Source organism: Cornus florida, unplaced genomic scaffold (assembly GCF_030987335.1).
Source record: "Cornus florida cultivar Cherokee Brave unplaced genomic scaffold, ASM3098733v1 CherokeeBrave_3.0.0_Hap2_Chr03, whole genome shotgun sequence".
NCBI lineage: Eukaryota > Viridiplantae > Streptophyta > Magnoliopsida > Cornales > Cornaceae > Cornus > Cornus florida.
Window position 1 is genome coordinate 10,620,394 of NW_026775573.1, and position 17,677 is coordinate 10,638,070.

Sequence of the window (17,677 nt, forward strand, 5' to 3'; positions counted from 1 at the left end):
AGAAGTAATCACCACGACTCCGTTTATGAATTCCATACAACGACGATGATTGGGAATCACTCCGATCTCCCATGAAAAAGAAACAGTCTCCTTCTGGAGTGCAAACTGTAATTCTCCCTTTGAAACAATCGATCGTGGCATGAAAGAAGGCCAACCAATCCATCCCGAGAATGACATCAAAGCTAGTCATCTCCAGAAGGATAAGGTCAAACACAAAGGTCCGTCCGGCTATCACAATGGAGCAATCCCGCACAATTCGGCTCAAAGACACTGAAACCCCAACTGGCGTATCAACACTCAACGCCCGTTCCAAGAAACTAACTTCCAACCCCGATGCAAGTGCAAATGATGATGAAATAAAAGAATGAGATGCACCAGAGTCAAACAAAACACGGGCCCAACAACCAAACATTGGAAATATACCTCGAAGAACTGACGGTCCAGAAGATGCATCGGTCTGTGCCAGTGCAAAAACACGTCCCTGTGGTACCTGTGCCTGAGGACTGCCAACCTGAACACCTGACTGCTGCACTGACATAGTAGGAGTATCCCTCCTAACTGATCGTGAACCCTGTGAAGACATAGCAGGCTGTGGTGGTGGTGGTCTGAAACCTGACTGAACTGTAGCCGATTGTGACGGCCTCTGCTGTGACACTCTGCCACTAGTGGTGCCTGCTCTCTGACTCGGACAGTCTCGAATCAAATGGCCCTGCTGGCCACACCCATAACAAGCTCTCGGAGCTGAAGAAACTGAAGACGATCTCATAGGGCAACTGGACTTGTAATGTCCGGGCTGCTGACACTGATAACAAACAACTGCACTCCTGTCAGGTCCAGCTGGCATAGGAGTGGTAGGAGCGGATCGTGCAGTCTGCTGCCCCTGAACCTGAGATGGACCACCCCTGTTCCTTTTCCAAGAAGATCCCTCTGAAAATGGCCCTGCACCCCTCTTTTGCTTCAACTGTTCTCTTCTTGCATCCTTCTCTTTATTATCAGCCTCCAGCATCAAAGCCCTTTCCACTGCTTCAGAGTAAACCTTAATAAACTGTGCCGTGATCAACGGCCTCATTCGATCATTAAGACCCGAGACAAACTTCCGAGTCTTGTTAGCTTCATCTTTCACCACTTCTGGAGCAAAACGGGAGAGTGAGGTGAACTTGTTCTCGTATTCCGCCACTGACATGCTCCCTTGAATAAGGTTATGAAACTGGTCTTGTAACTCCCATATTTTGGAAAGCGGAAAATACTTCTCATAAAACAGCTCCTTGAACCTGTCCCAACTCATCTCTTCAACCTTATACTGGTTGGTGACTGACTTCCACCAAACCTTAGCATCCTTAGCAAACTTATACGTAGCTAGGATGATCTTTAGATGATCCTCTGTCACATCCATTGAAGTTAGTTGGGTTTCAACTTGATCCAAGTAGTCATCTGCTACCATTGGATCCACACTGCCCTCAAACACTACCGGCATCAACTGAGAAAACCCTTTTATGATCTTGAGACGCTTCTGAGCTGGAGTCTTCTCAACTCGGACTGTAGGTTGTGGTATCAACTGCGGCTGAGCAACAATCGTTGCCCTCACGACATTTTGTAACAAACGATTAAACTCCAGTGTCACAAAACCTTCACCCACTTCTACGGGTACAGGTGTTTCAACACTCTCTCTTCTTGGGGGAACAGCTCTTGGGGGAATCAAGTCCCTAAGAAGCATGTTCTCATCAACTGGCTCCACCGGATTGGAGCTAGAGCTCTCACCAACATCGCCCCTTGTTGGCCTAGGGCCAACTTCTTTAGGTTCCTCACGCCGTGACATCGTGCTATAAAACGAGAAAACTATTCAGAAACATGACACTAAGGTCCACTGTGGACGACTCAACAAGAATTAATACCGTACAACACTTGGCATGCAAGACTATGCAAGAAACATTTTTACATAAGCAAGCAAGCACATAGGCAGTTAAGCATGCTCATTTAAATAAGATACCACGTAACAAGTAGTCAAGTAAACAATATAAACAACATTCCATGCGTCTCTATGTAGGCCTCTACCCGTCGTCCTAAAGGTTTTCGAACCTTTGCTCTGATACCAAATTTGTAACGATCCCAACACTAATACTTTTTAAACAAAAAAATTCGGCATGACCTCCCCAAAAAATAGGCCTATCACAACCTGTTTAAATTCATTTTTAACCTATCATGGCTCAAATTCCGAATTCACGGCAATAGTAGATGATAATACACAATCAAATGACCACAATAATACTTCAAACTAGTATTACTCTCCTTATTCAACAATAAGGTTTACATAATAACAAATTCACATCCAAAATATCATCAAATACCTTAATTACATTACATGACAAAGTTTTTGCAAAATATACATATACACCTTCACACATTTAGTGTTTTGCAAAAATAATGGGAGATATACAAAAGACACAAAAGTGAGCTTCTAGTATCGCTCAAGCTTGAGGTGGGTTGTCGTCCACCGGTTCTTTTCCAAGACCTGAAAAAAATGTATAAATAGTAGGGTGAGCTATATGCTCAGTAGGTGACACTTAAGACACAAATCTTGTGTCCTTGTGAATTTAAGCAAAGCATAGGCCAATGGGAGATAGGGATCATACAGCGTAGGGGATCAAATACAACATACAATTCAATTCCAATTATAAACAATGCAATGCAATGCAATGCAATGCAATGAAATGCAATGCATGTCAATGACACTCCCCATTTTCATTCTCAAAACCATCACTTTCAAACGTTAATACAGCCCGCCCTTTGGTAACCCCGCCGCGACACGAGAGGAGGATTGGCTAGTGTCTCTGACCCTTGGTAACCCCGCGGCATCATTATGGGGCCCAGCTAGCTCAACCACACTAGGGCGACTCCCTAGTCCCCTCTAGGCTATATTAACCTCCGGCCCGTTGGTAACCCCACAGCGACCGGGTTTATCAAAACCATTTCACAAAAACTATCATCTCCCAAAAATTCCTCATTTTCATTTCAAGACAAATTCTCCCATTTCATGCATCCCAATGACATGTCCAAGAATGTACATATAATCTCAATATCATGACAATGTGAAATTTTGGCACAATACAATTAAGCATGGTCTCATACATCACTTTCAGCAAGTTTACACATAATAGACATAGACTCAACACATAGGCAAGCTTTTCACATAATACATCACATGTGCATAAACATACATTTCTCTAGACAACATTAAAATAATCATTAACACAATTAATCCCCAAGTAAAGCATGTTAGCACATAAAAGAGGTATAATTCACAAAAAACACCACAAAGCCATCATCTATACATACTTTTCACATAGACAAGTCATAACCCTAAGACATGAATTTTTTCTAAACATCACTTACACCTCATTGAAGCAATTAATTCTCAAATTTAGCATGTCTAGCACAACAAAAGAGCATAACTCACAATGGAACAAGAAGAGAGTGGATTAAGATGCCCCTACCTCAAAAATGAGCAAACCCTAGAAAATGGGTCCTAAATTTTTGAGTTCCAAAGAAGGCTCAAAACTGGAAATTGCTTGCATCAACGCGTAGAGCTCGTCACACTCGTTGTTTTGCCTCAAACGGCACCTAAATCCGGCAAGTAATGAAGATGGAATCAAAGCTTGAAGATTGGAACCAAAAAAAAAAAAAAAAAAAAAAAAAAAAAAAAAAAAAAGGAGCTTCTGGACGAGAGAGATGACCTTGCGGGAATGAGAAAAAAAAAGAAAACAAAGATGGTCTCATAACCATTTAAATGCTTGTTGGTCCCACCCATTAACTTTTCTTTTCTCTTTTCTTTTTTGTTTAAATTACACCACACACACACACACAAATAAATATACACAGACGTTACAGTATAACAAAAATAACATTGAATTACATGACTGGTGATACAGTGACTTTGTAACGGATGATATAACAATTTAATTTTGTGTATTTAAAAGCGGTTTTGTCAAGCGAATACATGGTAGGTTTGAGAGAAAAAATAGGAAAAAATTATTTATGATAAAATATGATCCTTAACGTAAGTACTTTGATAAACATTCTTTGGAGTTAACTATTTTTCTTCAATAAAAATTAAAATTTCTCAACCAATTTTTATGTGTGAGTAATTAAATAAATCCATATATTATCAATCTACGCAACAAAGTTTTAGCGTATTTATTACAAAGAAAAGAAAATTGTTTGAGCAATTAAAACGACTAAGAAAGGGTAGTTATATGAGGTGGCCGGAAGTATGCAGGGACTACAACTTCAATAAAGGGTGCTAATAATAAACAGAATTGCAGTGTCGTATTGTTTACCTGTATGCAGGGACTACAACGTCATTGGGAGGTATACACGTCCCATATATATTTGGAAGAGAGGGGCGAATCGTGATTTAGTGGCATCATCTTCCCATTTTAATGCTTCCCACCATTTCAGTTCTCCTTTAATCTTTCTCAAATGAGGTGCACTGTCGATGCCAAAAGGAAATATTTCCAGTTTTGGACAATCTTTAAAAGTAACCTCCTCTAAGGAAGGGCAATGCAAGTACAGATGGTTCCTCTTCCTCTTGGAGAAGCCAACCAATTCTCGTAACCATCCAAGAGCCAAAAGCTTCAGTTTGGGTAGGTTCACGTGTTCAAGCCTCCTGTTGTCCTCCTCCCTCTCATCGAAATCAGCTGAAATTATCTCCTCCATTTCCGAACAACATTCAATATTCAATGATTCCAAATTAAGGAGTTGCGGAATCACTCCCCATGAGAACACCTTCTTCATAAATATATTCGCAAGTCCTTCAGTTTAGTGAAACTATTGGTGCTGCTGCTTAATTGCATTGGTAATTTGCCGCAGCAGATGCCCCTAAAATGATCTAAGCGAATCAAATAAAGGTATTCTAAGTTTTCAAAAACATCCCCTCGCAATCCTTCTTCATCTATCATATATTCAAGTTTACCAGAAAGGACCCATAAACCTTTTAACCCATTAACTCCCAATTTTGATAGTATTTGAAGGGTTTCACAACCATATAGGTCAAAATGCTCCGAACGTATGAGTACCTCTTTTATTTCTTCGCAAGTTACTCCTCCATCATCCTCACATTCCGGCGCAAATGACAGGTGCCTCTCAGGTCTTTTGCCAAACCATTGTAATGACTCCAATTTTCCAACACGGAAGTGGAATTTCTGTATGGTACGATCTCTCCATGGTTGGCTGTTATGGAGAAAGTGTTTCAGACAATTCCTTGTTGTGAAGTGGAATGCAAGTGAAGAGAGCCGTGTCAAGCTGCCAACCTCTTTTGCAGAAGTTTCCGAACTTTCTTCATCATTCCCTTCCATCCATTTAATACTCAATTCTTGAAGCAGGGAAAGTCTGGATATTGTACTAGAAGGAACCATCTCATCTTTGGGGACTCTCAAACCTAGAGGTGAAAATTTCAAACTTTTAAGGCTGGTCAACTTCCACATCTCACTAGGTTGATACGGCATATTGTACGCACTGCTGACATGGAGCACCTCAAGTCTCTGGAGCACACTTACTTCCTGAGGGAGAGCCTGTAAATACTCGCATCCTTTCAGAAGCAATGCTCTAAGGCTGACCAAATTTGAGATGGAAGATGGCAATGAGGAGATGCGACTTCCTGACAGATCCAAAAGTCGAAGGTTAGGCATGTGATTGAAGAAACATTCAGGTATTGCCTTCAAAGGAGATAAATAATTAGTACGTGACTGAAGCAGCAATGTTGACAGCTTGGGACATTTTGGCTTCTCTGGTAATTTGTATCCCTTGGCATACATAAAGGAAATCCTACTTGCTTCTTCCCATTCCTTATCATCAGGTATTTCCTACACGGACATGGACAGTCCAGCTCTCACCACGAACCTGCTCTCCTCTCCTCCTGCTGAAGTCATCATCAGAACTAAATCATGAACCACATCATGCATCATTACATGTCTTTCATCCTCACACTTCTCCAACAGAGATGCACCAATAAGGTCATGTAATTTCTCACACCCATCATCATAAGCACCTTTCAAAGTCCCTTTACTCCAAAGAAACCCCTCTGCTCTCCAATAAGTGATCAGCTGAGATTTTTTAATCTTTTCATCTTCTGGATACAAGCCACAATACAGAAAACAATTCTTGATGATGTCATCCTTCAACGCGTCATAACTGACCTTCAATGGCTTGAACACATCCTCATTCATATTTTCATGAATGTAAGACATAGCTGGTGAATTGAACTTGTTCAAAAAATTACTCCACACGCTTACTTCTTCAACCTTTCTCAACGCCGCACCTGCTACTTTTAGTGCAAGTGGTAAGCCACCACACTTTCTGACGATTTTTTCAGCAATCGGCTTGATGGTTGGGAGCAATGAGATTCCTCCTGCTTTTGAGTTAAACAATTCCCATGCTTCACTTTCGTTTAAAACTTCCACTTTGATCTCCTTATCAGTTGACATTTTTTGACAAACTCGAATTTTTCTGGTTGTCAGAACAATTTTGCAACCCTTATCTTGACTTGTACTTGGTATACCCACTCTACTCAAATCCACTACTTCCCAAACATCATCCAGAAGCAACAAATATTTCTTGCCCTTGAGTTTGTCAAAAAACTTTTCTGAAACTCTCTCATCTGGTAAATCCTTTACATCGGGTAATATTTACAAGCGCGATGCAACTTCATCTTGAATCTTCCTAATGCTCCAAGATTTTGAGACGGTTACCCATATTACAATATGAAACATAGTTTGAATTTCAGAATCATTATTCAAGACATTCATTAAGGTTGTCTTTCCCACCCCACCCATGCCCCAAATTCCAATCTTTTGGACACCCTCATCTCTGACGGAATCTCGTATCTTTTGCAAGGTGAGATTAGTTGAATTCCCCATTATCAAAGCATCAACAGGCCTCTCCTCAACTATTTTTGGTGGCAAATCAATGACAAAACTATCTTCAAACCTGGATTTCTCTTGGAGCTCTTTAACCTACTCGATCATCTCCACCACATGCTTACCGAGCTTCACACGTGAAATGACATCTGGAAACCATCCATTAAAACATCGTTTGGCAATGAGCTGCTTATCTTCTATCATCATCTTATCAATCTCATCCACTCTTTCAAGCCAGCCAATGCATTCATTTGTTGGACACTTTTGTAGCTTTACAAGTTCGATCCGATATTTAATGTCATCCCTCCTGTTGCATAATTCTTTTACTCTCCTGCTCAGCTCTGTGAAATTCTTTGACAGGTTTATCGCATAATCCACACGCCTACAAATGGGTGTGCACATGTTTTTCGCAATATCGTACAAAGGTTGAATCAACTCCATTGCCTCTCTGTGAATTTTGAATGCAACATAAGTAGCACATATATATATATGAAGTTGGATTTGAAATTTTTGAAAAGTCTATTGCAATGGTTTGCAAGCGTAAGCTATAACCTATCTGCTGACGAATTGATTTTATTGCAATTATGTAAGTTCTTAGATTTTGTTTGTTTGATATTGCACTTGAGTAGTTTAATTTCTTAATTCTGCGTTTATGCATTTATTTTTCACATCATGGGCCCCGGAGTGAAATGACATGACGATATAATGGGTTATAGCTGAACTTATTAGGGCCTAATTGTAACTATTTTATGGCCTAATTTTTTTTTACACTCTAATAAATAGTAACACATAGTTAAACTCAATAAAATTTCTTTCAAATATTTAGGGTTTATTACATTAATTTTTTAAGAAAAATAGTTTTATTATGTCTAATGTGTTGGCATTCAAATTCTAAAATTTGTCCTCACTCACTTTACGAAAACTATGAATACGTAGATGTCGAAAGACAAAGGCTTAATACCACTAGGAGTTGATCGAACACTGGACATGTGAGTTGTGTCCCAAAATTTGATGTGAGATTGTACACTTGTAGTTCATTCAGTGTAGTAGTTTGTCAATATCCCTTGCACTACTCGCAAAATATCCGCCCATAAGGTCACCACAATCACCCCTCATCCTCCTTAGAGGCCCAACGTCCCTGTTGGCCACACTTCCAGCTGGGTCAAGCTCGGGCTCAAAGTGTACAATATTATACTATGTGGTGGATCATGGAGTTGGTCGTTACAAATGTATCAGAGTTTGACCCAGTCAGAGGTATAGCCAACGGGGACGTTGAGCCCCTAAGGGGGTGATGTAGCGACCTTGTGGACTGGTGTGTCGTGGGTAGGTGTAAGAGCACTGGCAGACTATCACACTCAGTGAGCGACAAGTGCATAATTTCACATTGCTTAGGCATGGAAAGGAGAGTGATATATATGCAGGATTTGGTACAAGGCATTTTGGAGTAACGCCTAAAAAACTAATCGTGCAGACGTGGGCCTAATGCAGGCAATATTATATACCATGTGGTGGAGTGGGTCGTTATAAATGGTATTAGAGCCTGACTTAATCGGAGTGTGGCCAACGTGGACATTGGGCTCTTAAGGGGGGTGATTTTTGCGACCTTGTGGGCTGGTGCAAAAGGCACCAATTGGCTACCATACTAGGCGAACTGCAGGTGCACAATCTCACATCGCCTGTGTATGGAAAGGAAAAGTGTATATATAGGATTTTTACACTCCAATTGGTACGAAGACTTTTAGGGTAAAACCCAAGAGTAAAATCATGACAGCTCAGATACACAATGCGGACAATATCATACTATGTGGTGGGGTGAATCGTAACATAAAATATGTAGAATTTTTATTTTTATTTTTATTTTTATTTTTCATAATGATATGTATCTCAGAGTTATAAGTGGACTAAGAGCGTCACTGAAGCATGCCATTTAATGTCTTTTAGAATCCAAATTTAATAGAAGTTATGATTTGTGTATCTTGTGATCATCAAATTAAAATAGTGTTTAAGCATTTTTTTTTTTTTTTTTTTTCATGTTTAAGCATGACCGTTTGAGGTCTTTGAATCTTAAATTGAATATAAATTGTGATTTTAGGAAGTTTAAAGAAAGTTAGGCACTGTTTAGTAAAAATAAAAATTACGCGCCCAAAATTTTTAGGAGCTAAATTTCAAGTGCTGAAATTTTAAATTTTAGTTATAAATTTAAAACATTTTCTTATATTTTTTTGGAATTTTAAGTGTTCAATGATAAGTAAACTCTTCATCACTAAAATTTTTATCATATTTTAAGTAACATTTATTTTGTTAAGTGGTATTAATTTTGCGTTATCAAACTCACTCAATCAAATATGTAATGAATCAGGTCATGACTCATTTGGGATTGCTTCTTCACGGCTTAAAAGCGCTTTTATTTTTCTAAAAAAAAATTTTAGATGTGATTGGTAACAATTAAAAGCGCTTTTAATAGTTACCGGATTTAGTTCAGTAGTGCTTTTGAATGATGTTAGAATTTGGAGCTTTCAAAACTGTATTCTGAATTGAAGTTCAATATTTTAAGTAACTTATTTTTATTAGACAATTTTGTCTTTTTTATTTTTTATAAAGACAATTACATTCCTTTCTTAGTAAAGTTCTATTATCAAATATGATAACATCCTATTAAAGTATATTATTGTAAATTTAGCGATAGAAGTATTTTAAAAAATATTATTACCAAATAATTTTAAAAAATAATTTAATTGTGATAAGTACTTATTTGAATTGACTCAGATTTTTTTTGAATTTTTTTGGCTTATATATTTATTTTTATATTTATTATTTTCGTGCTTCGATTTGCATACCACATGAGTTCCGAGGATTGTTTAGGGCATTTCTTTGAATTTAGAATTCTTAGAAATGCATTACGAGTAGTTTCGTTATTTTTTAGTTTTCGGGCCCGTGAGGTCCCGTGTGGACCCAAGGCCCTAGAAAAAAATTTCGGTTTCATTAGCATTTCATTATTGGTGTATATATATATACATGCATATGTGTACCTAAAGGTATACTTATGGCATGGTTGTGGTTATATTACTCATTGAAGGGCATTTTATTATTTTTGGTGCATGGGATGGGGACCTCCTGTAATGTTACCGATTTTTTCTATTTTCTATTTTCTGGAATTTATTTGATTTTTCTGGATTATTTTAATCCTTGCCTCGTTTTGCATGCCACGTGGGCCCAAAGGGGCGTTTTGGTCATTTTTTTGAGCTATGGATTTTAGAAGTGTATTTTTAATCATTTTAAGTCATTTAGAAGTGACGGTATTATTTTTAAAAATTTTCAGAAGTCGAGACAACTAGAATCGGGAACTTCTTCCGGTTTTGTCATTTTAAGAAAGGGGCATAATGGACTTTTCTGACATATATGTATACATCTATATCTATATATTAGAGATAGATATTTGTGGGGTAAGAATGTCATTTCATTGAAAGAGGAGGGATCACTCAAATTGTGACACTTGGCACATTATGGACCAAAGTTTCAAAGTTTTGTAAAGCCATCACTTTTCTCCTCCCCCATTTTCGTGCATCACCTCCTCTCTCTCTCTATCACTTTCTCTATCTCTCTTTATATTCATACACAATCACACATTTATGTCTTCTAAAGAAAAAGCTTTAATTTGGAGAGTTTAAGGTAGATTTTGAAGGAGAGGAAGAAGGGAGGTTGGAGAGCTTGGCATGAGCTCCAAATTGAGGCCAATCTTGCTAGGGTTTGGAGAGATCCAAAAATTGGTTTAGCCTTAGGGCTTGTTTGGCTTGCTCCATTGAGGTAGGGGAAGTCTAAATTACAAATTCCTATGATTTTAGTGAGATTTTATATATTTTCTTACATGAAAATCTTGATATTGTGAAGCATGCTTAGTTTGTAACTTTTTGGTTGTGATGTTAAGCATAAGATAGTGTTGAATTAATTATTATGGATTGAGAATATGATGGTTTCTTGTATATGTGCCACGCATGCTATTTTCTATCAGAAAATGTGAAAGTATGAATTATGTGACTAATTTTTATGTTTGGGTGTTTGATATGATATCATGACGTAAATAATGACTTGTATATTGATAAATGGTTGTATGATATGCATATTCTTGGCATGGGGTGAATTAAGAGGGTGAAGGTTTGATGTGGGAGAAAATGTTAGACAGTGAGATGAAGGATGGTGTTGTAAGTTAAGGTGGTGGTTAAGAAGGTTTTAGTGAGGTTGGGTTGGAAAGGAAGAAGAAAACATTTGCATTTTATGTTTGATGCTATGGTTTATGAATTTGTAAAATTCATGTATGAATGATATGACTCATAATCCCATGATCCTTTTTCTTTGTTTTCCCTTTCTTTGGTTGCAGCTCAAGGGATTTTTAGGAATATACTTTAGGTTTTTTCTACTGAGCTTTTGAGCTCACCCTATTATCATTAACATTTTTCAGGGACTCGGAGATGAGCCATTGAATGATAGACGTCCATGGTTATTGATATAGTTAGGATTTCGATTCATTTTTATTAAAACTACGTAATTTTGGCCATGAAGGCCTCAATTTCTATATTTAATCCTTTAGAGATTGTATAAAAATGGGATTTGTACAATTCAATCTTTAAAAAATGTATTACACTCGTATTGAGTTTAATTATGTTTTACATACTTTTGAATGCATGAATTGGGGCAGGTTTAGACCTGAAATGTGGTTACCAATGGACCAAAGAGGTGTCTATATGCACAACTGCACAATTTTAAGGTTTCTAGGGCATTTTCCAGATTCTGGGCATCTTGAACCGATTCAGCCCCATTGAACCGGTTCAAGGGGTGCATTTGGTTCACATATGGGCATGCTACCCATTTTGAACCGGTTCAAGACCTCCAGTACCCACTTTTGCCTTGTCAGTTTGTCATCTTTGATCACCTGATTTCCAACGGTCAAAACTTCTTCATTCCAAACCTAAATTAGGTCATTCTTGAATCCATTTTCAAGTATTTTAAGTTAGCTTTCCAATTAGACAAACCTTATCTTCAAATTCCATTCATGTTGAGAGTTATGATGGTTTTAGTGGAACAGTATCGGAATTAGCCTTAAACCGAGTAAGGGCGCTTTTGGGAAATCATAACCAATGACCGTAGAACCTCTTCAAACCTCATGGAATGACTAATATGATTGTTTTAAACTTCATTTGACTAGTTTTAAGGTAGATTATCCTCTCACATTGTAAAATGATCATTTTACCCCTAGAATGTCCTCGAGTTTGGTTAAGGACCTGATTAGCGATTCGGACCCCTGGGTTCGGGTCGTTACACCACCATTTAATTAAGTAGGATAGGGGTGCACCAAAAAGCCATGGAACAGAACCGAACCGAACCGAACCGAGGCTGCAGTTCCGGTTCTCACAGTTCCGGTTCCGGTCCCAGTCCCGATTATAAAAATAGGAACCGTGGGCTTACGATTCCGGTTCCGGTTCCAGACCTGTGGGAACCATTGGAAACCGGAATTGTATATAATATATATATATATATATATATATATATATGATTATATTTTTAATTATATATATTTTTAATAACTCATACCATATAACAATAAGTTACATGTGGTCCACCACTAAACCACAAAAACTCATCTAAACCTAAACCTAACCCTCGCCTCCCCTCCTCAGTTCTCATCTCAACTCCCAAGTTCTGATGTTCTAATATTTGATTCTTTGAAGCTGCATCACCCTCCCCTCCCCTCCCCTCCCCTCCTCAATCCTCATCACTCGTCAATCATCAGTCCTCTACTCCTCTCATCTTCAGTCCACACTCCTCATCACTCATCTGTCATCACATTCTCTCATCTTCTGTATCGCGGCTATCGCCCACACACTATCTCAGTCAACAACACTGCGAGACAGCTTCTCCAATCAAGTTCTCATCTTCTATATAACTCTGTTTCCTAATACGGTTTCTCCGATCTACACCCATACACCATTTCAAACTTCTTAGTCAGTGACACGGTCACACAGCTTCTTCGATCTACATCCACACACCATCTCAGACTTCTCAGTGAGCGACAATCAGTTTGAAGTTATACTTTTTGTATTTATATATATTTACATTTTTGTTATTGTATTATGTAACTCTATTTAATGGTTTTAGCTATAGGCTCAAAGGCTCAAAGCTTTCGAATAAGTAAGGGAACACAAGGGAACAACAGGGAAAAAGCTCATAGGTGGGGAACCATGGTCCGAACCGAACCGGTATTCACGGTTCAGTTCCATACACACATGGTTCCGGTTCCAGTTCCATTTTTAAGGAACCATTGTGACTGGTTCCGAAGTTCTTGTCGCAATCGTACCAAACCGAACCATATGCATCCTTAAAGTAGGAATAGAAGGAGTTAGAATCAGATTTTTGCCCATTTTCCTCTTCCTCTCTTTTTCATTTTGTTACACATTTTAATACTTAAACCTTAGGTTTGATCTATTTATAGTGAGATTTGACCTTTGAGATAGAAGAAAAGTTTGGTTTACACTTCAATAGTTTACTTTTGGTATCATTTTTGCAAAGATTGGAGCACATTGAAGTTTTGGGTCTAGAGGCAAGGACTTAGATTTTGGGGTGGCTCTAGGAGAAATTGTTGTTCTCCTCACCTTCTTCTTCATCTTGGTAGTATTAGCATTCAATTTGATGGAGTTTCATCATGGGAGCAAGGTTAGGTTTGCTTGCTTCAAGAGGTAGGGGTGTCTAATTTATGGAGTCCTTTGTTATTATGAGGTTTTATATGAATAATTTGTGATGTAGTATGTTATATATGTTTTTGTAGAGAAATTTGGTCACTATGTTAACTTTCATGCTATCTACTAGCAACTTGGTATCTAATTGTCAAATTCATATGATGTTCGTGTTAAATTCTTGCTAGCATGCTTGGTAGGATGAAGTTGTGTCAACTTGCAAGCTAAATTGATGATTCTAGAAAAGTTGTATATGTTCCGATGTGAAATTTGTTAAGTCTATGCAATAAATTATTATGATTGAACTCTCTTGACTACAAAGATGATAGGTGTTTGTCAAATTGTCTAAATAAGCCTTCTTGTTAGATTAAAGATGAAAAAACATGTTATTGAATATGGTTATCTTCTAAGTGCTTCTCGATCTTATGATTATTGGTACGTGTACCCTTGAGGTGATTTGATGTATTGTTATTTAAGAGCATGCTTACTTCCATGATGATGGCTAGGTGATTAGCTTCTTAACAACTGGAGGTTTTGGTTTACGAGGGACATTCATCATTCATGCATTGTGTAGTGCGTGTGTGGGTGGGATGGTTGTGTGAGATGGATGCATTTTCAAAGCTTACGTGGGGCTTGATTTTTAAAGTTTGAGGTAAAAGGGTTTATGGTAAGTGGGAGACGAACGATTGCCTTTTCTCAAGTGTGGTTGCGATAAGCAGGAGACGAGTGGTTGTCTTGTTCCCAAATGTGAATTGTGATAAATAGAAGACAAACGGTAGACTTTTTTCGGTGATCGGTAGCTAGGTCCCAAATGGTGATGAGAGGTTGACTTATGCAAGAATAGTTAGCCAGTGTTCCTAAAGAGTACGAGCGGTTGTCTTGTGCCATAAGGATTATTGATTTTCGCTATGAGTGTATTGAGTAAGTTTGGGTATTGGGAAAGGGGTGCGGTTAAATTTACGATTTTAGTCATAAACATGGCTAGGGAGTGTTCAGGGCATTGGCATATGCATGGCTTATATTGCATTAGTATCTTGGTGGTGCTTGGATATGTGTATGAGCTTTTATTGGTGTTTGTTGTTGATGTAGTCTATTTAATGGTCTTGGAATTTTCCCATACAAGTATAATCCATTCTCTTGACCACCATTTCTCTATGTGTTTACTCACGTAACTTTAGGAGTCATACCTTGGGCATATTCTACTGAGCGACTGTCGCTAACCCCATTATTATATAAATATTTTTAGGAATTAACAATGTAGTGGAGGTATTAATTCCACATTGTCTAGGAGGGGACGGACCGAGTTCTTTTGGACTTGTTTGGACATTTCTAACATAGCTTCGTATTGGCCTTTTGAAGAGTTGTAATTTTGATCTAAATTGGATAATCATGTAAGCGGGAGGATGTTGTGTATTTTGTATAGTCAATATTATTTTGAGCAGGTATATCTTTGGTTACTCTTGTTGTAAAGGACATTTCATATATGGGATATAAATGACGTTTCAATCATTCATTCTGTTTTGGTTAGGACATGTTTCAAATGGTTTAAGTGACCAAATGTTGTTTCAAAAAGAAAGATATTTAAAATGGGACAATTTTTTTAAAAAAAAATCTCTTGGTATGATCGATCGTACCCACCTTACGATCGATCGCGCCCCCAGTTTTTAAAATATCAAAAAAATTAAAAGCTGATTTTACTATTCACCATAAAATTATTATTGGATGATCGATCGTAAAGGTCCTACGCTCGATCGTAGGGCATTGGGCCTTGCGAACATGCAGTCTTTCCCACACACAATGGCACAGGGTTGACAACCTACGCTTGATCGCAACGCACCCTGCGCTCAATCGTAGGGCTGTTGAACCAAATTTGTCTTAGACTTACACACTTGATTCGAATGATGACTTTAAGCCACGTTGTGAACCGCAATGATTAAATGAAACTCAATAAAGGCCGATAATAAATTAATGAATTAAGAAATGACCATTTTGCCCCTAGTATGTCCTCAGGTCCGGGCAAAGACCCGAAATCATATCACAGCCCGTTAGTGAATCGGGTCTTCTGGAGTAAGGCCGTTACATTATTATAAAGTGTCATTAAACACCTAAATACTGTTTATTGACCGCAATTTTTTGATAGCTTTACTGATAAAATCGTTTGTTATTTTATTTTTATTTCAGCAACAACCCCAAACGGACTCTAAGTAATGAATTGGATTATCAAACTAACACCTTATTAGTGGCGTGAAAAAGTTGATTATATATGTATATATACATATACAACTATAACACGAATGGTAATAGACAATTATGGTAAAAAATGTGGTAGCATTAATATGTTAATTGTTCATATATATTACAAATAAACATAAGTATATAATTCATTGTATTTCTTTTACTCATAAAAGAAATAGAATTTCCATTTTTTATCACCAATATTCATATATAATTTTTTTTTAAACAAGCATAAGTACAAAGTTATTTAATTCACTATAAAATTTTATAAAATACCTATATATATATATATATATATATATATATATATATATATATATGACACTGGTTATGAATCATGAAATATAAAAATAATAGCTTTCTTACTAACTAGGAAAATGGAATTTTTAGGTTAATTACCAATTATTTTCCTATAGTTGCACACTATTTAAATTTTTTTTCTTTCTTATAATGCAATATTGATCAAAGACAATTTAAACTTGTTTTTCAAAAAAATTATGTAATTTAAATGTATTGCATAATATATAATACGGAAAATATATAATACGTGTAATATATAATTCAACTAAAAAAAACGAATATACGTAGTTTTTATTTGTAAGAACATATGTATATTATAAGAGTATAATACATGATTTTGCTAACTATCAAACGTCTATCATTTACTTCGGAAAATATTCATTTTATATACTTGAAAGATCATTATAGTTGGGTGTTATTTTGATCAACAAGTATAAACTTTGAACAATTAAATACAAATCAATGACCTAGTTTTTTATTATACGAGTTTAAAATAAAACAAAATTTTAATTTATCCCTCCTAAAGTCTAAATCAAATGCAAACATAATGTTTCCACCTACAAAGCAAATATATGAATACATCAAAATATATATATATATATATATATATATATATATATATATATATATAATATTTAATTATATATAAAAATAATATTTTATTTTTCATTTTATCCATATAATCATGGATAAAATCATTAATTTGGAACTTATAGTGAGATGATTGTTAATTTTGTTTTCTTAAGTTTTATGTTATTTTTAATTAACCAATAACACATTTTAAATTGTATTGAATGACTTTTTAAAAATATAATTATTACAAAACCACTATGTCATGTCTTTAAAGTGTCTAAAAACATATAATTGCCACGATATCTTAAGAGAAGTATCTATGTTTCCTAGTTTTCCCCATACAATTTCGAAAAAACTCTAACCTGGATACTTCCATTGCTAAAATTCAAAGGTAAAAATTCAATTCAAAGTGTGGAATAAAAATTATCTATGAAGTTTAGGCTTAGTAGAGCACGATATTCTTAATAAAAATAATGTAACTTATTTTTATTGAGAAATGTGAGGTATGAAAATGTATTCAGGTAAATGAAATTAAAAAGCGCTTTAGGAACAAAATCTGTCTTGAACTTTGGAAAAAACAAAAAACAATATTGTATATAAGTAAATGAAATTAAAAAAACGCTTTAGGTAAATGACATGTTTTAGCTAACAAAATTATTTAATAAGATAAGAAAATGGATAATTATTGGTCCAAAAAATACTTACTAAAGAAAGAAGTCTACAGTGGCCCTAAAATTCCTCGTGGGCCTGGTTTCCTATTGGGCTGACCCACCACAAAGTTAGGTCCAATTCCTAGAATGCTTGGCCTAGGAAGTTGTTGGAGTCTTTTCCTGAACGGGTGGGATGGGCCAGATCCGGCCCAGTAGGATTGTTTTGTCCCTTCAACTACCCATTTATGAAAATAAGACACGAGATATACAAAGTTGTACTATA

At 36.6% G+C, this 17,677-nt stretch overlaps 1 pseudogene; it reads right to left on the reverse strand.

The window, feature by feature from the left end:
• Positions 1 to 4,347: 4,347 nt before the first annotated feature.
• On the reverse strand, positions 4,348 to 7,352 carry LOC132301094 (disease resistance protein At4g27190-like; annotated as a pseudogene).
• Positions 7,353 to 17,677: the final 10,325 nt, after the last annotated feature.